We start from the raw sequence: 23,906 nt of genomic DNA on the forward strand, positions 1-23,906 counted from the left end.
CCTTCACCATGCTGCTTTTTCATGACTGGTCCTTCATTTTGAACGAGCAACCTGTTAGGGTTCTGAAATGTCAATCAACGTGTTCGACATGGTCAGTGACCAAAGTTTCATTCTACTATTAAGGCAAAATGGAAACTTCACGACAAAGTGTGCCCTATGCACTGAAGCTAATAGCAGTTGTGCCCTAAGCCCACAATATATTCCACAGTTAACATCAAAAAGGTGGCCTGAATCCTTAATTGTTTGTACCACTTCTCTCAAGCTGTCTTGCCTGAATCCACACACATTATGTGTTAGAAAGCATGGGTGGCAGAAAAGACATTCCAGACAATTGGTGTACTGCAGTGGTGTTCTGTGGGAAATCTGTCAGTAGGTCATGCTAGATGGCATGGCAATGGAGTATACCCCCCTTTTAAGGCACATTCATTTACCTATGAGAATGAACGTCTTTTAAGAGATTAGTGTACCGGTTATAATAGCATAGACATGATGGCACATGAACAACTTTCATAACTGGCTTGTCTTGAATTTCTTATTTAATTGCAGTATTGCTTTGCATTGAAGCCATACTAATAATGATTCATTTCTTCCTGTGTACAGTGCTTCAGCCATGAAATAAATTGATTGGTTGCAGCTCATTTCCCATGTTTTCATTACTTGTTTGTGTTCTTAAACTACTCAAACTGATATGCTTTCCTCAATTCTAAGCCAACTTTCTCAATCATAACTCACCTTGTAAGCAATGCATATAAGCAGAAGTAATTCACAAGGCACATTTCACTTGGCCGTAAGTGTCACAAAGAGAGTCAATATCGGTGACTTCGTATTGGTTAGCAGCAAGGAAAACCTTTTTTTCGTTGTAATAAATCTTGCTACTGTGTAGATATTTGTGTATGTTAGTTGCTGTTGAAATGAGGTCCTCGACGTGAGCATGGTCGGCCGCAATTTCATGGCACTTTGTGCACTCCCAACTTCGTGCTTCTGCTAGCAAGGTTTGTTGAAGTGCTGTTCAAAGAGCTGGGGTCATGTATTGTTGGGACCAGCTTAGCAAGAACCACTGGAACTTGCAGATTTTGTCGAAGCACTCAAGCAACCTTTAGACAAGCAACACCATCTCCAAGATTTCTTCAGTGCACAAGATGACAGCGATGCCATCCGTGCAGCGTGTTTGTTTACCGATTTCTTATTGGAGCATAACATCCCGCTGAGCGCCTCTGAGCACGTGGGGCCTCTGTTGCACAAAATGTTCCTGAAGTCCAACGTTGGGAAGCACTACGCATGTTCTAGAACCAAGACGACAGCAAATAATTGTCGGTGAAATGGCGTGCCACGCACAAGAGAGCATGGTGAGTGCCCTGAAAAAGTTTTTTCAGTTGCCGTAGATGGCAGTAATGATAGCCAAGCGCAGCCGTACCCTATCGTGGTTAATGTATTTTGTTGAAGAATTGGGCATGATCGAGAGCAAACTTCTTGCACTGGGTGCTAGAGGGCCAGTCAACTGGGCGCAATATGGCCAGATTGCTGATAGCTACTCTGAATTCCTTGTACATACCATTGTCTAACTGCAAAGCTTTTGGCTCTGACAAAGCTGTCATAATTGGCTGTCCATGCCATTTTACCAACATTGCAGCAAAAAAAGCAGCGTCTTGTCTCCCAGCGAAGGTGGACGAAGTCCTCGTAGATATTTTTTATTTGGAAAAAAGTGCAAAAAGAAAAGCTGCCCTTAAGCATTTCCAAGAAATGCATAATGTTGAGTACCAAAAAATTCTGAAGCATGTACCAACCCGATGGCTGCCGCTTGGGAAGTGCCTGGAAAGGTTAATGAATCAATGGGGACCTCTGTTGAGTTTTTTCCTTCATGAGGTGAAAAAAGAAGCCACAAGTGCGCAATTTCTGTCATACTACCAAATTTCAAAGACTCCAGTGGTGTCAGCGCAAAGTGCAGAACAGGAACACATTCCGTGCAAGTTGAAGAGAAAGGCAGCAGGCGCTGCACCAGCGGCTACGGCCACTGATACGCTAGACCAGAGTAGGCCACCATGCATAACAGGTGAAGAGAGGCTGTTTCAGTTTTTGAGCTTTGAATAACATTAAAATTTTTTGAATAACACCATTCCTGCCTTTGAGGCTGCAACATGCGACATGCTAAAAACCAGTCAGCTGAGAAGGACAAAAAATGAAATTTCATTAGACATCACTGATATTACTGAGAGCATTGGCTACAGAAAATTTCCTCTTGGACCGGATGACGTAAGCCTGACATTTAATACAGATGGCATGCCCCTTTTTGAGAGCAGTGGCTTTGGGAATTGGCCCGTTTGCCCAAATTAACGAGATTCCATATAAAGACAGGATTAAAAAACTTCTACTGGCAGGTTTGTGGTTTGGTCCACGCAAGCCTGTCATGAACACATTCCTACTGCCTTTTGTGAAAAAAATTAATGAACTCTCCGCAGCTAGAATAAGGTGGCAGAATTCAAAAGGATATGAAAAAATATCCAAAGTCTTTCCTGGCCCGTGCACTACTCACAGTGTCGCCAGGTGTGAACTAATGGGGATGACCCAATTCAATGGAAAACATGGGTGCAGCTGGTGTGAAGAACCAGGGGAGGTGGTTGCTCGAGGCAATGGTCATTGTCGAGTTCATTCTGCCCCATTATCTGTGCCCAAGCTGCGCACACATGAGTCATTTGCTCAGCATGCCTGCAAAGCCAGAACGAAGCGAAAAAAGTAAGCTGTGGTGTCAAAACTACAAGTGTCCTCACACTTCTTACATATTTTAGCTTTTGTTCTGGCTTTGTAGTTGACTACATGCATGCTGTATGCTCTGGTGTGGTAAAAGCCACAACACTCATTTGGCTGAAATCAGGTATACACAAAGGCTTTCGTCTCCGCAGCTGCCAAGAAGTAGATAGACTTCTTTTGAGCTTGTCTCCCGTTTGGGAGTTGTCAAGACTGCCAAGATCACTGAAAGACGTAAAGTATTAGAAATCAGCTGATTGGCGCAACTGGCTGCTTTTTTATTCTCCGGTGGTGCTGTCTAGTTATATCCCATCCAGAAATTTTCGGCACTGGCTGATGCTTGTTGATATGATGCATTACATGCTTGGTGAATGTGTCACACTTGAAAGCATGAAAGAATTAAAGCGTCATATGTTTCGTTTTCTGCAGGAGTATGAGGAGCTGTATGGAATCAGCAATATGACTTACAATTCTCATTTGCTTCTGCATATTGTCAACATGGTTCAAGAGTGGGGTCCATTATGGGGGTATTCAATGTTCCCCATTTGAATGAATGGAAGGCTTGCAAGAATGATAAGGGGCACAAGGTACCCAGAGAGACAAATTGAAAAATTTTCGTTCTTCCAATTTTGTGGCATCAAGTAATGAAGCAAAATGCTGGTGGAGTTATTTTTTATGGCAAAGCAGCACTCACAAGTGACGGTGCACATTATAGGAAGATGGGAACTGGTTCATTGGTGCTGTGCACAGCTGACTTGTACAAGTCTCGACGGATTGAAGCTGCTGAGTGCATTCTGCAATAAGAGTGGTGCTCAATACGTGCAGGCTGAAAGCACTGGTGAATACCGCACATCGCCACTTGCATCACTGAAAAAATGTGTTGCCATGGTTTGTGAAGACAATACATATTCGTGCACATTGAATCTACCTAAATGGTTAGTGTTACGCTCGATGCCTTCCGCTAAAGCTCCGAAGCATCAGAACGGTTTCTTGGTGCTTTTCCTCTTTTGTCATTTGTCCCTGCTCGCGGTCGGTTGTCGTTTGTCCGACATTCGGGACTGCTTCGAATTGCGCAGCCTTCTTTCAGCTTCGCGACGTCATCGAAGTGGCAAAAGTACCGTATCATGAAGCAGTATCGACAGATCTTGGAGGAACTCCGCATCCCTGAAGTCACAGCCAAGCCTTCCCCTGCACTCCCTCCGATGCCTTCCCATTTCAAGAGACGAGGTTGCAAAGCCCCATCGGAAGACTTGTGCACCATTCCAGACCCGTCACCCTCAGGGTCACAAGCAAGCGGCTGAAAGTACAAGTCGGCGCCGACGGTGCTTGCGCCAGCAGACGAGCCGACGAACTAGACTCCCAAGGAGGACGCTTGAGAACATCTCTTTTAGAAGGCAGCCCCGATGAAGGTGACCATTCAGCACAGGACAGCCCGTGCAGTGACTCTAGTGACAGTGAGTCAGGTGACAGTGAAGGAAGTGAGGTAATGCCTGCTGATGCTACATCCCCAGTCAGCCCAATGGGCAGCAATATTGAGCCTGTGGAAGCAGAGCATTCGCCAGCACAAGTATTGGCCCTCATTGCAAGTAGGCATAATATGGCACACACATGCCTTAACGATGTCCTTAATTTTTGCCACCAGCGTGGGATCGCAGGTCTTCAGAAAGATGCAAGGACCTTAATGGGAACCGAAAAAAAAGCCAACCTGGAAGCACAATGGGACTTTTGTGCATTTTGGCCTTGCGGACGGGATTGCACAGGCAGTTGGGCATGGACCCGTGCCACAAAATGTCCAGCTTCATGTTAACATTGATGGACTGCCGTTACATAGAAGCATCCAGACTGTGCTGTGGCCTATTTTGCACTATGTTATAAACATCACTGCATCTGCACCTTTCATGGTTCGTGCATACTGTGGTGCTGGGAAACCGCCGTGCCTTGAAGATTACCTCACTCCATTCCTCAAAGAAGTCGACCATCTGACCTCTCATGGACTAGCCATCAAAGAAACTCATGTAAATACTACCCCCGCAGTAATAATCTGTGATGCCCCTGTATAGGAGCTTTGTGAAAGCCATTCCTGGCCATAGTGGCTATCACGCATGTGAACGCTGCAATCAGAAGGGTGCTACCTTGAAGGCAGGCTCATGTTTCCTGAGCTGCAGGCACCGCAGCACACAAACGAATCATTTCGTTCCAGGCAGATGAGCGGCACCACACTGGCATTTCGCCATTCACATGTATTCCCAATGGAATACATGCACCTTGTCTGCCTGGGCGTGCTGCGGCGCCTTCTCATAAACTGGGCCTGCCAAGGACACACAGCAAGGCTGGGCAGAGCTCAAAGGACTGAGCTCAATAACAGGCTACGAGAAGCAGCCACAGACTTCCCCAGCTTCTTTCAGGGGAAGCCAAGGGGAACTGAGGAACTGGACAGGTGGAAGGCAACAGAATTTCGGTCATTTCTCCTTTACCTGGGGCCAGTCGCGCTGAAATCTATTATAACAAAAGAGCAGTACGAGCACTTCGTAGTTTTTCACGTGGCTGTTCGCACACTTGTGTCTCCAGATCATTATGCAGCACTGAACGAGTTTGCTCGGGACTTGCTCATGTATTTTGTGCAAGAGTTCGGCAAACTGTATGGACCCAAGCAACTTGTCTATAATGTACATTCACTCATTCATCTGCCATAGCAATGTCTGGACCATGAGCCTCTGGATACCTTCAGCGCTTTCCCATTTGAAAGCTATCTTGGGAAAGTGAAGAAACTCCAACGAGCAACACCCAGCAAGCCTCTGGCGCAGCTGAGTCGAAGAATCTCTGAGAAAAGTCTACTGCCACATCATTGCACGCAGCAAATAGAGAGGAATGTGGAAGTAGGAGACTGCTACCTTGCAGATAATGACCTGGCCCCTGTTGTCATACATCAAAGACAAGGAGGTCCAATGTCTGAAGGATCATGAGCCTCTAGATACCTTCAGTGCTGTCCCATTTGAAAGCTATCTTGGGAAAGTGAAGACGCTCCTACGAGCAACACCCAGCAAGCCTCTGGTGCAGCTGAGATGAAGAATCTCTGAGAAAAGTCTGCTGCCACATCATTGCACGCAGCAAATAGAGAGGAATGTGAAAGTAGGAGACTGCTACCTTGCAGATAATGACCTGGCCCCTGTCATTCATCAAAGACAAGGAGGTCCAATGTCTGAAGGACCATGGGCCTCTGGATACCTTCAGTGCTTTCCCATTTGAAAGCTATCTTGGGAAAGTGAAGAAGCTCCTACGAGCAACACCCAGCAAGCCTCTGGTGCAGCTGAGTCGAAGAATGTCGGAGAAAAGGCTGCTGCCACATCATTGCAGGCAGCAAATAGAGAGGAATGTGAAAGTAGGAGACTGCTACCTTGCAGATAATGACCTGGCCCCTGTCATTCATCAAAGACAAGGAGGCCCAATGTCTGAAGGACCATGGGCCTCTGGATACCTTCAGTGCTTTCCCACTTGAAAGCTATCTTGGGAAAGTGAAGAAGCTCCTACGAGCAACACCCAGCAAGCCTCTGGTGCAGCTGAGTCGAAGAATCTCTGAGAAAAGTCTACTGCCACATCATTGCACGCAGCAAATAGAGAGGAATGTGGAAGTAGGAGACTGCTACCTTGCAGATAATGACCTGGCCCCTGTTGTCATACATCAAAGACAAGGAGGTCCAATGTCTGAAGGATCATGAGCCTCTAGATACCTTCAGTGCTTTCCCACTTGAAAGCTATCTTGGGAAAGTGAAGAAGCTCCTACGAGCAACACCCAGCAAGCCTCTGGCGCAGCTGAGTCGAAGAATGTCGGAGAAAAGGCTGCTGCCACATCATTGCACGCAGCAAATAGAGAGGAATGTGAAAGTAGGAGACTGCTACCTTGCAGATAATGACCTGGCCCCTGTCATTCATCAAAGACAAGGAGGTCCAATGTCTGAAGGACCATGGGCCTCTGGATACCTTCAGTGCTTTCCCACTTGAAAGCTATCTTGGGAAAGTGAAGAAGCTCCTACGAGCAACACCCAGCAAGCATCTGGTGCAGCTGAGTCGAAGAATGTCGGAGAAAAGGCTGCTGCCACATCATTGCAGGCAGCAAATAGAGAGGAATGTGAAAGTAGGAGACTGCTACCTTGCAGATAATGACCTGGCCCCTGTTGTCATTCATCAAAGACAAGGAGGTCCAATGTCTGAAGGATCATGAGCCTCTAGATACCTTCAGTGCTGTCCCATTTGAAAGCTATCTTGGGAAAGTGAAGACGCTCCTACGAGCAACACCCAGCAAGCCTCTGGTGCAGCTGAGATGAAGAATCTCTGAGAAAAGTCTGCTGCCACATCATTGCACGCAGCAAATAGAGAGGAATGTGAAAGTAGGAGACTGCTACCTTGCAGATAATGACCTGGCCCCTGTTGTCATACATCAAAGACAAGGAGGTCCAATGTCTGAAGGATCATGAGCCTCTAGATACCTTCAGTGCTGTCCCATTTGAAAGCTATCTTGGGAAAGTGAAGAAGCTCCTACGAGCAACACCCAGCAAGCCTCTGGTGCAGCTGAGTCGAAGAATGTCGGAGAAAAGGCTGCTGCCACATCATTGCAGGCAGCAAATAGAGAGGAATGTGAAAGTAGGAGACTGCTACCTTGCAGATAATGACCTGGCCCCTGTTGTCATACATCAAAGACAAGGAGGTCCAATGTCTGAAGGATCATGAGCCTCTAGATACCTTCAGTGCTGTCCCATTTGAAAGCTATCTTGGGAAAGTGAAGAAGCTCCTACAAGCAACACCCAGCAAGCCTCTGGTGCAGCTGAGTCGAAGAATGTCGGAGAAAAGGCTGCTGCCACATCATTGCAGGCAGCAAATAGAGAGGAATGTGAAAGTAGGAGACTGCTACCTTGCAGATAATGACCTGGCCCCTGTTGTCATACATCAAAGACAAGGAGGTCCAATGTCTGAAGGATCATGAGCCTCTAGATACCTTCAGTGCTGTCCCATTTGAAAGCTATCTTGGGAAAGTGAAGAAGCTCCTACGAGCAACACCCAGCAAGCCTCTGGTGCAGCTGAGTCGAAGAATGTCGGAGAAAAGGCTGCTGCCACATCATTGCAGGCAGCAAATAGAGAGGAATGTGAAAGTAGGAGACTGCTACCTTTGCAGATAATGACCTGGCCCCTGTTGTCATACATCAAAGACAAGGAGGTCCAATGTCTGAAGGATCATGAGCCTCTAGATACCTTCAGTGCTTTCCCACTTGAAAGCTATCTTGGGAAAGTGAAGAAGCTCCTACGAGCAACACCCAGCAAGCATCTGGTGCAGCTGAGTCGAAGAATGTCGGAGAAAAGGCTGCTGCCACATCATTGCAGGCAGCAAATAGAGAGGAATGTGAAAGTAGGAGACTGCTACCTTGCAGATAATGACCTGGCCCCTGTTGTCATTCATCAAAGACAAGGAGGTCCAATGTCTGAAGGATCATGAGCCTCTAGATACCTTCAGTGCTGTCCCATTTGAAAGCTATCTTGGGAAAGTGAAGACGCTCCTACGAGCAACACCCAGCAAGCCTCTGGTGCAGCTGAGATGAAGAATCTCTGAGAAAAGTCTGCTGCCACATCATTGCACGCAGCAAATAGAGAGGAATGTGAAAGTAGGAGACTGCTACCTTGCAGATAATGACCTGGCCCCTGTTGTCATACATCAAAGACAAGGAGGTCCAATGTCTGAAGGATCATGAGCCTCTAGATACCTTCAGTGCTGTCCCATTTGAAAGCTATCTTGGGAAAGTGAAGAAACTCCAACGAGCAACACCCAGCAAGCCTCTGGTGCAGCCGAGTCGAAGAATCTCTGAGAAAAGTCTGCTGCCACATCATTGCACGCAGCAAATAGAGAGGAATGTGAAAGTAGGAGACTGCTGCTACCTTGCAGATAATGACCTGGCCCCTGTTGTCATTCATCAAAGACAAGGAGGTCCAATGTCTTGAAGGACCATGGGCCTCTGGATACCTTCAGTGCTTTCCCATTTGAAAGCTATCTTGGCAAAGAGAAGATATATAATCTTCAGATCTTCAGATATATAATAAATTTATATAATATATGTTTTGAAGGATGGGGAGTGAGGCCGTCTCAGAGGAGGTGGTTGCTATCGACGCAGCTGCCAATAGAGCGCCGTTCCCATTCACCCAGATGCCCAATTATTAGGGGGTCTGTGAATATTTAAATTTCGAATATGACTAAAAAACATTTCAAAAAAGAGAAATAAACACTGCCCGGAGGTTTTTCAAAATAGTGGGCGGTCTTTTCAACCAACACTATACTGACTGGGGCTTTCAGCTATTACTGGTCCTGTGGAAGCAATGCACTGACTGATGTTGATGTAACCTGCGTCGACGCCCACGTAGGGCATTGTCATGTGCGTGTAACAACATTATCCAGTCTCATTCGAGCATCTATAATATCTCCGCTCGATTTCCACTGTCGTGACAAAAGCAAAGCACTAATTGCCTGCACTAAGCACTGCCCAGTTTTTCCGAAATAGTGTACGGCATTCGCAACCAAAATATAAAACACTATGATGACTCAGCACCATACAAAATAAATTGCTGAGCACAGCAACGAATATTTCTCGAGTAGACAGCATGAAAGGAATTTTTTCAATAATTTCCCAATCATTTCCAGCTCCGATTTTTTTATATCGAAAAAGGAGGAATGAAACACGCTGAAATAGTCAGAAGCAACAACTGGTTTTTTTTAAATGAAAACCCCCTTCTTCAGCTCACATCTCTTCACAGTATATAAACAGGTGATGTGATCACATAAAATGAGTAACAAAATGAAATCAGTGAATTCATATGACACAGCAATGAAACGTAACGTGATGAGTAGCAAATTCTCATTACTTCGAATTTCAAGGGACCAGATGAAATTACCGGTTTATCCAAGGGTTGTTATAAAATGTCCTTTCTTCCGCCATTGATAAAAAAAGCGGTGGGTGGTGGTGGTGAAAACATTTATTTAATCATAGGGAGAGGTGTTGGGGGTCGTGACCTGAAGGGTCACGCCCTTACAACCACTAGGTGTGATGCCTAGTCAGGCACTCCATTGGTGTTTGCCGCAGCCCGGGCGCGCTGCGTTAAGGCCCTTTGGGCCTCGAGGGTGCAGCAACCGGACAGGGTTGCCTCCCAGTCCTCTCGTGTGGGGTTCGGGATAGGGGGTAGGGATAGGTTCTGCTGGCAGGCCCACACCATGTGGTAGGTGTCAGACACCTCCCCACAGTGAGAGCACTGCCCGTCGAATTGAGGATCGAAATGCTGTAGAACTGCCGGGCACAACATCGTGTTGGTGAGCAAACGCAGCAGTACCCGCTCGTTGACCTTCCACAGCCCTTTGCACGAGGTGGGAAGAGTTTGGTGCGTGGATTTGTAATAATCGCATATTTCCTTAAAAGTGTAAATCGGATTGAAATCAAAGTCCTGGTCGGCGTCGGGTCCCGTGGGAAATGCCAGGAGAGAAAGCGCGCGTGCGGCGGCGTCGGCTGCCTCATTTCCATGGACGCCTTGGTGACCTGGAGCCCAAATGAGAGATCGGTGCGTGGGATCCGAGTCTCGGCTACAATTTTGGTAAATGCAATAAGCTAGGGGAGTAACCCACCCTTGCGTGACGTTTCGACAAGCCCCTCGCGAGTCGGTGATAATGTATTTGGAGGAGGTGTGAGAGGCTGCCAAAGCGATGGCAACTCTTTTGCGTGAATTACTGACTCGGCCTTGAAAGTAAGGACCTCGTGGACGACCGCGGCCGTGTACCAACCCCTGGGGTCCGGGCCGGACACGTCCACGTAGAAGACTCCTAGTTTGCTCCGAAAATGGCGGTCCAAGGCTTCTGCCCGCGCCAGGCGCCTGCCATTACGATCCTCTTTGGACATATTGGTGGGGAGAGGCCGCACGTGGAGGGCGTGTCTCCAGTGTACGGGAAGGTGGCATCTCTCCTCTGTGAATTGAGGGTGCTAGATGTGAAGTCGGGCTAAAAGGCGGCGACCCGACCCTGTCTGTGAGACGAGTGTATTGGTTGTTGAGGTGGGCCTCCCGAAGCTCCCTAAAAGTGTTCACCATCCCCAATGCCAAAAGGCAGCTGGTAGAGGTAGAGACCGGGAGGTCCAGCGCTCGTTTCATGATTTTGAGGAGGAAGGCCTCGAGGGCATCCTCCTCCTGTTTCCGCAGGTGGAGGTAGGGAGGCAGAGCGTCTCCCTGAAGCCTTCCTGCCAGTACGGTGAAAAAATGAGATCACAAAAACAAATAAATAAAAAACATAATGTGTCATAGGCATGTCTCCTGCATGTTGCCCTTAGCCAGAACTTAGGAACAATCTAATGCTTTTGTACTTTTGTACATTTAGGTTCCTGTTCGTAGAAGTGGACCTCAACAGCAGTGAGGCCAATGGAGGCAACTTCAGCCGAAGCCCCTTCTTTAAGAAAGTGGTGAAGGCCAGCAAGGCATCCCTGACGACTCCTCGCAAGCAGTGCGCAGTTCAACCCGCTGCCTGTCCTCATCCAGTATCTCCAGACCAGCAACATGGCGCAGAACAATAGCATGCAAAAGGTCGGCGGCGACGCCAGTCCACTACACCAACAGAAACAATTATATGGCAATGAAGCTGTCGCAGCACCTTTGGGTGAAATTGTCAGGCAATGATTTCACAGAGCCTTTATGGCTTCTTAATATGATCAGCTCTTCACGACTACAACCATCAGCCAGCATAATGCATGAGAAATGAGGAACGGTATTGAAGGCTTCAAAGAGATTTTACCTCAACTGGCCAAAATCGCTATGCATGATGCCATTTGCCTAAGAACAAAACAAAAATACTGATGCACACTGTCATGGTTAAACACTGAGTGCACTATAAGTTATGACCTTTTAGATTTAAGTGAACTCGCTGTTATTTTTTATTTTCTATGAACTGAAGCTGCACTTGTTATTCTGTAGATCTGCCTCCCTCTTTGCAGGTACAAGTGAAGGGCAAGCACGCCAGACAGACCAGACACCAAGCCAATTTGCAAGACAGCAAGTGAAAAGGATTTTTAATTATAGATTGAACAGGGCCCGACGAATTATTGAAAATGCATTTGGCATTCTTGCCCGAAAGTGGCGTATCCTACGTCGACCTTTTAAAGCCAAGGAGGGAAACATCAACCGCATGATAGCAGCTTGTGTGGTGCTACAAAACTTTCTAATGACGCAGACACCCGCCTCCCGCACTGCCTATTGCCCACCAGGCACCATTGATCATGAGGACTGGCAAGGACGGCTGGTTGAAGGAGCGTGAGGCAGGAGGTGGATGTAAACGGAGCGCTTGCACCTCTTCCTGCCGTGGGTTATATCACCCAGCTAGGTATTACACTTAACTTTTCATTACTCATTCCAATGTGCTTGTGATTGCTAGTTAAAGCTGTCTGGTTTGATGTGCTGAAGAGAATGCTTTTGCTTCAATGTTCCATGTGTTCTCCATTCAGGCTAGCCTATGCAACAAGAGACAAGCTGAGTGAACATTTCATCTGAAGCGGCAAGGTCTTGTGGCAGAAGGAAATGATCAGCAGCGCATTCGGGCGCATGGAGCGCGATGTCATGTGGTATATTTTAAACTTTGCGGGCTTTCGTTTTTCCCGAATAAAAACGGCCACGCTAAGTATACCTGGTTGGAAGTTCCTGGTTTGGACAATATTTGCGGAGCTCCACAACTTTCCTATTGGCGCCTGAACATTTCAAGCTATATTTAAAAAGTTAATTTATATATCTCAACTAAATATTCAAATAGGAGGAGCGAAAAAATGGTACTGTAACTTTAGATAAACCCTAACATCCACGCACTATCAGTTCTGAAGAACGCTTAATTTTTTTATAAACCTTGGTCCAAGTTGGCTGGGACGCCCTGTGTGTGTGTGTGGTGTGTGTGTAATTGAGCTGCTATATAATTAATTTTCTTTACAAAAGATTAATTAAACGAGCCCCTCATTTCCCTTCCTTTGTCATTTATTTGCAGGTCATTTATACATACTGCATGAACTGGATTAATTCATTATTACAAAATGGGGCAAGGGCTGTTTATAGGATACAGAAAGTGGGAATGGGGGCATAATCACGGATAGCAGCTGCGTTGTTCTCTGTAGCTGTTATTTGTTTGGTATGGTATTTCCTGTGTGCTATTGTATAAAAGGCGCTACATGACTAGCCATGCAACCCTTTTTGCATTTGTGTGCGTTTGGTTTCAGTTGAAACTTTTGTCATTTTTCTTTTTGCACAGGTTTCTGGAGTTCCAGGCGTAGTTGGCTGTCTGGATGGGTCGTGCGTCGAAATTCAGTGCCCCAGTAACAAGGTAGCATCAACCTATTGCATCAGGCACCACCACTTATCACTGACGTTGCAGGCTGTCTGTGACAACAAGTGTCTGTCTGTTGACACTTGTGTAGGCTGTTCGAGCAAGATACATGGCTCAAGGGTTTTCAGAAAATCTTCGCTCCTCAGAAAGCTGCCGGCAGTATGTCAAGCGGGCAAGTATCATGTTTTGGCGGACGCAGCATACCCGGTAAATAAGTACTTGCTGACACCATTCCGGGATTATGGGGGACTTTCGAAGCAGCACAGGGATTTTAACACCAAATTTTCAGCAACCGGGGTTCTTTCAAAATTCTCAAAAAACGATTCCGGCAATTATTTTATATGGAGCTTCGCACTGTCAGTTGGCTGAACAAATTTATTACAGTATGCTGCATCCTACATAACTTGTGCATTGACTCGGGAGACATACTGGCAGATTAGCCAGAAGACTTGCCCGCACATATGCAGTGGATGTGCACAGCAGAGGATGCTGTCAGCGAAGAGGAAACCGCTTAAGAAATGGCCTTACGCAAGTTGGGAGGACTTAAGTGCAAGAAAGTCTTCGAAGAAATGATGAGAGGGAGAAAGTGATATTCTGCATGCCGAGAACAGGATGTCGTAACTTAGCCCACATGCCAAGAAAAAGTGGACTGTGTAACAGCATTTTGGACGCCCATTAAAAGTTTTTAATTCGTACACAGCAGTCTTCGATTTTCAATTTGATCAAAGGCAGCATCGTGCTACCTATCTCTTTGATGCAGCTATTGAAGACGGAGTGGGCTTCTACCATGTATGCTACGGTGCCGTCCCTAAAGGCTAAACGTCTGGCCTGACTGCAGGACAACTAATGATGCCTGTAGGGTGTTGGCCACAGAACTGTACATGCAAGGCGAAATGTCCAAGGCTGCAAAATGACTGTCTACAGTGAGGTCGAGCTGAAGACTGGAGAACAGGTCAAGGCTTTCCAGCGCCAGCACCTATATGCCAGCGTTGACGGCGTGGTGCTAAGAGGTACCGGCAATGCCCCGGGAGCCAGTAACTGGCTCAGGGAGGGCACGCATTTACTGTTGGGACGACACTTCATCAGTGTTGCCAAGTGTAGACATAATGCGATGCCTCCGCTGGCCCAAACAGAAAGGGATCAGGACATTGCCAAAACTCGTGCGGCAGGCTACTCAGCTGCTGCTACACAGGTTTCTCATAGAACTGACAAGCAAACGGTGGGCTTCTCTCCCGGATCTTGGGAGGAAACCCTCCACCTGCGGCGCGGCCGTCCCTTTGCACGCCGCTATAGATCTAGTGCACCGTGCCACTGTGTTGAGGTTTCTGTTGAAGCTGTGGTAATTGTCCTAGTATGGTGGTTGAAGCTTCCAGGTTCAGGTGACATGCAGGTTAACGCCCAGCTGCTCAGGAAGTACCAGAGCAAGAGTGTAATGCCTAGTGGACGTGGTCATTCAGGTACCCTTTATTCTTTTGCATTTCAATGCTTTGAGCTGCAGGCGTTCTGAGGTGCCTTTGCCGCCAGGTTGGCAGTAGTGTCCCCCGTTTGCTCCGTTCTTTACAATTGTATTACTATCGGTTTTTTTTTGTTCTACCACAGAGCGAGCTGCAGAGCATGTTGTTCAAGGTGCAATCCACGGACAAGCGCATGCATAGGCACCCTGCGCAACTAATCCAGCGGCGCGCGCAGTCTGACAGCTCCCTCTGTCAGCAGTTGCGAGCAGGCACAGAATAGCACATAACAGCAGGGCACATAGCTGTGTTGTAGGATGCAATAATAGATATATAAATTCACCTGGGACAAACAAGGTTTTATGGATTTTCAATGCGACATTGGGAGACGGAATAACGTGGGCACTGGACTCGGCTTGTTCGTCATCAAAAGTAAGTTTGAGCTCCTTTCTTTGTTCTCATGCCATGCTGTAGACATAGGGGCTTGATGCACTTTTGTGAGCTTCCATGACGGTAGATAAAAGCATGACAGCCTTGTTCACTGCAAGCGTGTAGCAGAGTATCCTGTTTATTTGTTTTTATTTTGAACTATGCAGTGAAGATGGTATGGATTGGATGCCTTCGACAAAATCCAAAATATGCAGCAGGCATTTTGCAGGAAATGTTAAGTCAAATGAAGAAAAGGGCAACCGTCCTACGACCCAAGTATCTTCTCATCAGCCTACAAGAGAGCAAGCGCAAGTGGTTAGTTTCGACGGTATTACAGGTGTGCTGACAAATGTATCAACTTTGGGTTCATTAATGTGTATTTGCTGTGTTTTCGGCGCTAGATATTTTCTTTCTCCAAGAACGCGCAATAGGTCTGAAAAGCGATAGCGGGCACATGGATGCATGCAGGTGCGCTTGTAGAACTATCATAATGCAAAATCTCGGACGTCTCTATCCCTGTCCTCTTGTTACATATTGCTCCATCATCATCATCATCATCAACCTGACTACGCCCACTGCCGGGCAATGTCCTTCGCCAGTTGCGGCCACCGTATTCCTGCAAATTTCTTAATCTCATCCGCCCATCTAAATTTCTGCCGCCCCTGCTACGCATGCCCTCGGGTTGGCCGACTTTTTCCGCAGTCTGACTAGGCCCATATGCGTAAAAAGTGGCCAAAGCTGTGGCACACTGCTGAAGGTACATGCAACATAATCCATGAGACAACTATAGCTGACTTCACCCAGCGCTATTTTGTCCAGGTCTCAGGGAAGAACTGAGAACTGCCAGAGAACTCAGCAGTGTGGCTCCATTCAGAGTTCAGGGTATGGTCAATAGACTGTGGTCAAGCACTGTTATTACACTGCTGGAGCAGGCAGTGGTGATGCAAACCTCGTTGTTAGCTTATGGCACAGCTTGCTTAATCACATCTGCGATCAGCACACTGAACACAAGGCACCCTTCACCAAATGCTTGCATGGACCTCTTGGGAAGAGAGCATAGCTTAAGAGAGGTAAATATTTTGGTTTTGAAGATTCCAGAGGAAATGTTATCAAGTGACCTATGCACACTGTACAGCTTTTAATTAAGGAAGCATTCATTTGAGCACAGCCACAAGGCAACAGAGGAAATCTTTCTCACAAGCTTCGTAACTGAAGGAAAATGGCCGGGCTAGGTCAAATTTTAAATCCAATTTTATACATACACAATGGCTGTCTTGAGCTTCTAGAATAACCCATGCGTCTTGTTAAATTTTTTCCAGGGCTTGAAAGTAGGGTGTGTAAGGGTGCTCTGACTTTTTGAACAACTTTGCAGCTTTGATATGTGCAGCTATGACTGCAATTTGCGCCCACATAATGTGACAATTCACTTAACTGACACTGAATAGGGGCTCAGTGAAATGGCATACATAAACTTGGAGAAAGTATGCGCGTAGTGGGCTTATTAAGTATTACGCGTAGCAGTGGTGTTTTCAGCAAAAACACGTGGCACACGCTAGCTAGCATTGTGGTACTGTGCAAGCGGGTTTGCTGAAGGATGGCCTGAAAAATCGCACCATGAACATCATGAAGACATCACAAATGTGACTCTAGAGAAAACAGGCTCAGACACGCGCTGTGAAAGACACATCTAGCTGTTATAACTATATTTTGGGATACCGTAACTCTAGTAAGGTCGTCAGCAGCTTTTCGTTGGTAAGGTTTAGCTTTCCAGCAAGAGTGCACGGAAAACAAAATTGACCAGGGTCTTTTAAAGGAATCGAAAGCTGTACAACTGTAAACCAGTCCGAGTAGAGAGTGCAACTCTGATCACGCCCTTGCTGTACGGTTGTGACAAGTATAGTTTCCACCCTTCTGGGAGGGTGCAAGGGTGCGAATTATGTGCATGGAAATGCACCCACCCATAAAGGTGAAATTTTTTCATAGTGTAAAGAAGGTAAAGTCTATCAAGTGTTACCGTGATACGTTTTTATTCACAACAGCGATCAGCAGCTTCCTTCCTTCCTCAAGATGCAAGCCAATCTGGAATGCCCGCCCTTGCCAAGTCTGACTTTTTCATTGGAGGCATTCAATGGTTTGCTAACCCAGTTCATGCCTAAGTCCACAGCATATTCACCACGTGCATCAACACTCTGCAATGATTCTACGCCTTCTTTCAGTACTCGGCTTCTCATGCTTCATTTCAATGAAAACATCTCACGGAAGCAAGCACGAACCAAAACTGGAAAAGAATGATGGAAAAGCCGACTGAGCAAGACACGGAAGGGGCACTTTGCAGCTCGCAAAATCCAGACAAACAACATTCGGCATGCAGAAAATTAATTTGCTTGCATGCCTAGGAGGAATGAAATGGCTTAATTAAAACAACAGCCACAGGTGAACTGTACGGCAGAGTACACCTCCGTGCTGTCACAGACAATGCTTGTTCAATGCTTAAAAACATCACACTCAACAAACTGTCCACAGCCGCCTTCACATTTGATGCCAGGAAGCCTTGGCAACCTTCATATTTCTTCTGCCCGTCAAGACTCTTCCTTCCTCTAGAGCTGGTGTTCTCGAGATAGCCAGACTAACCTTCTTCCTATATGTCCTGTTACTGTCAATATTTGCTTTTGTAGACAGCGCAATTATAAAAGCCTTTAGAATAGTGTTATGCAGAAGGATAGCTCCTGAGATGGTTCGTTAGCAGATGTCTTGCTCTTTAAAATTGCAAGCTAACACTCACCGCCTTCCTCAAAAACCATTCAAGGGTGACAAATGCAGCACCACTGTTCTTTACGGCAGTGGAACTACATAAAAATATTGACACTTGCTTTTATTCCTTCACAGGTTGCATTTGCCAGCTTCTGGGAGGTGAATTGGTATATACAGAGATTCCTCGCACAAGGACAGTCTTCGCCTCATAACTCGGGAGCCAGAGCACAACATGACTGATGATTATCAACAGCCTTTAATGGAAATCCTGATCCACAAACACAGATCAAGATTTGGAGCGGATTCTGCAGAGCACTGACATCATTATTCTTGCACTGCAGTGCAGCTTGTGTGCAGAAAGTAAAAACCCATGCCATAGTGTCAGGCTGCAGAATAGTTCCGATCACCTGGAGTTTAAATGTACCAATGTCTTGGTAGAGGTGTGTTTTACCATTTGCCCTCCATCGAAATGCAGCCGCTGTGACCTTGCGAATAGCTGCGTGGGATGTAGCAGCCAGGCGTAGTGAGCAGACAGCCTTGGCACTCCATTGTAGGGATAGGCAAATAAATGCTACCCTTGATACGGGCGCCGAGATTACTATCATGAGAGCGAGTGTCATGCTACAAGGGCTGACGCAGCCTCACAGGACCATAAATTCGGAGAAAAGGTGCAAGCCAAGCTTCCATTATTGCCACTCACTGTGCATAGCAACAAAGGGATTTTCGCTAACGAAATGGAAGTCACAACCTACACACAGGTGATACAGAGCACGCAGCAGGAGAGACAAGGGGACATTAATCACACAGACTTTGCTGTATGCTGAGGGAGTACGCTCTGCAGAAGACAAAGTTACTGAACACACAGTAACAACAGGGAATGGGAAAAGCATTGTGGAGGTGTTCAGGAGGCAGAACGGCAAGATGTGACCTTCCAAAAGGTACTTGGGCAGCTGGTTACGCAATCTAGAAGAGTGCGGTGAGGGGCTAGTTGGTACGACATTATTAGAACAAAAAGTAACTGCGCAAAAGGACGGGATAAGAAAGAACGAGAAATTATCGAGGCCTTGGAAATCGCGAGGTTAGGGCCTGATAAGTGCATTAGCGATGCTTCAGTACACCTGTACCGCAAGGAGGTCGAGTTCCTTGATTCCACGAGATGAGTGTCGCTTCTGTTTTTTGTTTTTGTGGTTGGTGCGCATGCGCTTTGCTGCTGAAGGAAAGAGGAGTTGGTGGAATAAATCAGTTGTCAGTCTGCGTTTGTCCCGTGTGGTTCTCTTTCTCTTGTCCCGTCCTTTTGCGCAGTTACTTTTTGTTCTCATAATGGTTATGCAACTTTTACTGCCTAAGTCTGCATGCAGAGGTTCTTGAGTGCACATGAATCGAGCTGGGGGGGGCCATTTGGGTTTTCCGAAAACCAAGGCTAGAATCAACTATAGCTTTTACTGGCCGGGGCCACAGGAATGTAAGGCTACGCTGGAATAGTTGTGACGGTTGTCAGACGTGATCAAACATGGGCAGAACGGCCAATGTGCCAGTTCAACCTTTAGTAACGCACCGCTATCCCTTTGAACAAGTGCATGTCAATGTGATTGGACTGCTGAAGCCTCCGCCAGGCAGAGCTCACAAGTACGCCTTGTGCATCATTGATCTATGCACTCGCTGGCCTGAAGTAGTTCGCCTACGATCCCTCGGTGCCAAGGCAACCTGTAATGCATTCCTGGCGGTGTTCAGCAGCATTGGCATGCCAGATGTAGTCGCATCGAGCTGCGGCACGTATTTCAACGCCAAGCTCACAGAAGTTTCTGACAAGATTAGGTTGTTCCCCAAGATTTTCAGCCCCCGGGCCACCCTGGAAGTAACAGGGGGGAGGGAGCACTTCAATAGGACCTTTAAGAACATGTTGTATCCTGTGATAACAAAGGAAGGCAGGCATTGGGACAGATACGCACCTTTCCTTAAGTGGGCCTTCAGGGAGGTAGCCAAAGACATGACCGGGATGGCCCCTTTAGAGTTGCTCTATGACTACGCGGCAACAGACGGGCCCATGAGCTTTGAAGCATGTTTAGGCAGGTGAAACCAGCTTGCCACCTGCATTAGCACCTGAAATTACTATAGCTAACAAGGCACAGTTGTGGCGAGAGCTCGCCGCAGCTTTGAATGCCGAGGGGCCTGCGGAGAAGACAGTGGAGCAGTGGAGGAACTTCTGGAAAAAGAAAGTGTACAACTCCCGCCACGACGCAGCCGTCGTTGCCGCTAAACACAGGTAAGCTCTATGATCGAGGATGTGCCTCTGCTGTTGAATAACGACCGGCTTGTTTACTCATAGGGGCACCGGCGGCCGCCGCTTCTCTGGGCTATGCGGCCCTCATCCTCACCCTAGTCGGCCGCTGAAGCCGTTGGTGTATGCAGTGGAGTTTTTGAAGAGGTATGTTTAAGAAAAGCTGCATTTTCCTGCATGTTTCCATTTTTGGGTTGCTGATCTCGCCTTGCCCAATGTTTCTGGCATAAATAATTTGCTACATACGTGTGATCTTTGTTTTTTGCTTGCTATTGTTATTATTTTATTGTGTAACTTCTGTATTGTCAAACCTCATTTGGCTTCATAGCTTACAATGGTATGTACCCCGGTTCTTTCTCTCCCCCTCCCTTTTTTTTTTCATGTCCCGCTCCCCTTTATAATGACCACCAGGCCAAGAGGGTAACTAAAATAAATAAATATCGGTAAAGGCCAATTAAAAAGCGATTTCTGGGGTCTGCATGTGATTGCAAGGCCAAGCCATACTTAGCCAGTGACAATGTTTCGACCATTGAGTTAGCATGACCGCTTTCCGAATGGTCACCTCCGTACTTAATCTAATGATCAGCCAGCTGGATGGAATGGTGTACTTTCCAAAACGAAATGAACTACCACAAATTGAAGCACTGTTACGAAAATAAAATGAGAGGCTTGCGCTCATGCACGAGAGGTGGCGGCACCAGCGGTGCACACAGTAACGGCAACGTAGGCTAGATGGCGCAAGGAGCAGCGGGTGGGAGAGCGTGCAGCGAGGGGGCCTAATCACTCTCGCCCTTCCCCTTATCCCCTGGGACAATACCTGCGGGGTCGGGGAGACCCCTTAAAAAGAGGCCCACTCGTCCCGTCCAGATCAGAGCTGAGCAGCTTACTCTCAGAACGAAGTCGAGGCACGACCCACCAGGCTATCGGGACGAGAGCCGGCTCCGCCAGCTAGTCGTCGTATGCGTCACCGCCGCCACCCCATGCGATGAGCGCGTAGTCCATGACTTTGAACATGTGACTCCTCTGTCGAACGAACTGCAGGGAACTTTTCCGAGGCATGACCCGCCAGGCACTGCTCCCAGGTCCGAAAGACCGAGCAAGACACGCTCGAAATCTCGAACGTAACAGCAGGATTTACAGCCCTTTCTGGGAATGACCGCTTTGATGGCTTTGTGGGAGCAATTGATGGCTCTCACGTGAGAATTGAAGCTCCTGAGTCTATGCACCAAGATTATTTCTGCTGGAAACAGTTTTACTCAGTTCAACTACAAACAGTGTGTGACCATCTTGGCATATTCTCATATATTTTTACTGGGTACCCTGTCAGTGTCCATGACGCCAGAACACTCAGAAACAGTCTGATATACATTGGCAGCCTTTACCCGCCTGTGGGATACACTTTCTTAGGGAACTCCAGCTATCCAAATTTAACTTCACCATCACCACAACCTACAAGGTCACAAGAAGCCCTCTTGAGATCTGCTTCAACAAGTCTCATGAAAAAGTGTGCAGCATTGTTGAGCAACCTTTGGCTTAGTGAAGGACCGCTGGAGGTCTATATTCACCAAGGCTCTTGAAGTCTCGGTGCGAAAGACGCCAGATGTTGTGGCTGCTTGCGCTTCAATGCAAAATGTGTGCACGACAATGCACGATGAAGCTCCAGAGGACTCTCAGACAATGGTACGGAGTCCGACAACCCAGATGATGACAGAGCAAACGTGCCATGAACAGGATGCCTCACAATTTAGGAATGACCTAGCTGCCAGGCTTCCCTGTCCAACAGCAGCTGGCAATCACGACTGTCATGTTGTGATTGAAATCAGACTATTGTTATGCATGGAATGCCCTACTGCCTAAGTGGATTAGCACGGTCTCCCTCGACAGGGGTAACCACGGCGGCGGCGGCCACAGCAAGTTTCCCATGAAAGTAGCCTGTGCAGCTCTGCCAGTGCACCCATGGCGAAGAGCTGCCAAGGACAGCGGTAACTGACCTTCCGAGAAGACCCAGGTGCCAGTCAGCGCATGTTATCCGTCGTCAAATGAGAAGTTGATGGTGAGCGGTTTCCCTACCTCGCGTGGTTTTGCACACAGCCTTGGAAACAAGTGCATCCACTCGCAGATCGTGGGAACGCCACTCGCACTGCCAGCGTGACGTAGATGGCATCCCCCTCATCCTCAAGCAAGCTCATCACATGACGGGGGCGTGCCCACTGGCAGAGAGGGTGTGATGAGTGCCGAGGTGAACGTTTCAGGACACACCTGCCTCGGCAGGTACATCCAGGGATATTAGGGAAGGAAGACGATATGAAACACAGCAGTGAGTGCAGCCGAGAGGAGACACCCGTTTCAGAAGCTCGCTCGTCACCGAAACTCCCGTCTCCTAAGAGGTTCTCTAACTGAGAGGCACTCTCAGTTGCTATTTACTCGTACATAATGTAAATAGTCTGTATATAGCTTTCCTCGTCCCTTCTCCAGCCCGCCCACCCTACTTGATCCCAACACTATACACACTAATTTGTTTGTTCAATTACGGCAGAATAGTAGGTCTTAAAATTAACATGGAGAAAAACAAAAGTAATGTACAACAGCTTCACAAGGGAACAGCAGTTCACAATTGGTTACAAGGTGCTGGAAGTGGTAAGGAATCGCAGTTAGCAAGAATGGCAAGATCCAGTATATACACCTTTATCTGGCCACCAGAGGCATGAAGCAGGGGAATAATTCCTGTTAGTCCCCAGTCAAAAAATACAGCAAGAAGTTTCTGTCATTAAAACAGACTTTCTGCAATGTTTATGACAAAAACTCTTGTAGTAAAAATGGAAATTTTTGTTGTAACGAGATCATTTCGTGTAGTTACTAGAGAAAGGTACTAGGGACCTATAAACTACAGAAAACGCACTGACAAAACACATGTTCCGCGTTACTTTCATTGCCGCCGCCAGCAGAGAATGAGAAGTAGCCTCCACCATGTGGCACCACTAAACAGAAGCGGCCACCTTAGTGCGCTAAGCACCAGATGCTCTCTTTCAACGCAGGTGTCAGTTAACCATACTTTCTATGATACCTTGCGATGAAGGATGATGGTAATGTGTGTGCTAAGCACCAGATGCTCTCTTTCAATGCAGGTGTCTGTTAACCATACTTTCGATGATACCTTGCGATGAAGGATGATGGTAATGTGTGCACTAAGCACCGGTTGCTCTCTTTCAACGCAGGTGTCAGTTAACCATACTTTCGATGACACCTTGTGATGAAGGATGATGGTAATGTGTGCACTGAGCACCGGTTGCTCTCTTTCAACGCAGGTGTCAGTTAACCATACTTTCGATGATACCTTGTGATGAAGGATGATGGTAATGTGTGCACTAAGCACCGGTTGCTCTCTTTCACCGCAGGTGTCAGTTAACCATACTTTCGATGATACCTTGCAATGAAGGATGATGGTAATGTGTGTGCTAAGCACCAGATGCTCTCTTTCAATGCAGGTGTCGGTTAACCATACTTTCGATGATACCTTGCGATGAAGGATGATGGTAATGTGTGCACTAAGCACCGGTTGCTCTCTTTCAACGCAGGTGTCAGTTAACCATACTTTCGATGATACCTTGCGATGAAGGATGATGGTAATGTGTGCACTCAGCACCGGTTGCTCTCTTTCAACGCAGGTGTCAGTTAACCATACTTTCGATGATACCTTGTGATGAAGGATGATGGTAATGTGTGCACTAAGCACCGGTTGCTCTCTTTCACCGCAGGTGTCAGTTAACCATACTTTCGATGATACCTTGCAATGAAGGATGATGGTAATGTGTGTGCTAAGCACCAGATGCTCTCTTTCAATGCAGGTGTCGGTTAACCATACTTTCGATGATACCTTGCGATG

At 47.1% G+C, this 23,906-nt stretch overlaps 1 pseudogene; it reads left to right on the forward strand.

Moving 5' to 3' along the window:
- The first annotated feature begins 1,319 nt into the window (after positions 1 to 1,319).
- LOC149369874 (uncharacterized) lies at positions 1,320 to 13,061 on the forward strand (annotated as a pseudogene).
- The last annotated feature ends 10,845 nt before the right edge of the window (positions 13,062 to 23,906 follow it).

The sequence above is a fragment of the Amblyomma mixtum genome, chromosome 1 (assembly GCF_055824585.1).
Source record: "Amblyomma mixtum isolate Tamu chromosome 1, ASM5582458v1, whole genome shotgun sequence".
Taxonomy (NCBI): domain Eukaryota; kingdom Metazoa; phylum Arthropoda; class Arachnida; order Ixodida; family Ixodidae; genus Amblyomma; species Amblyomma mixtum.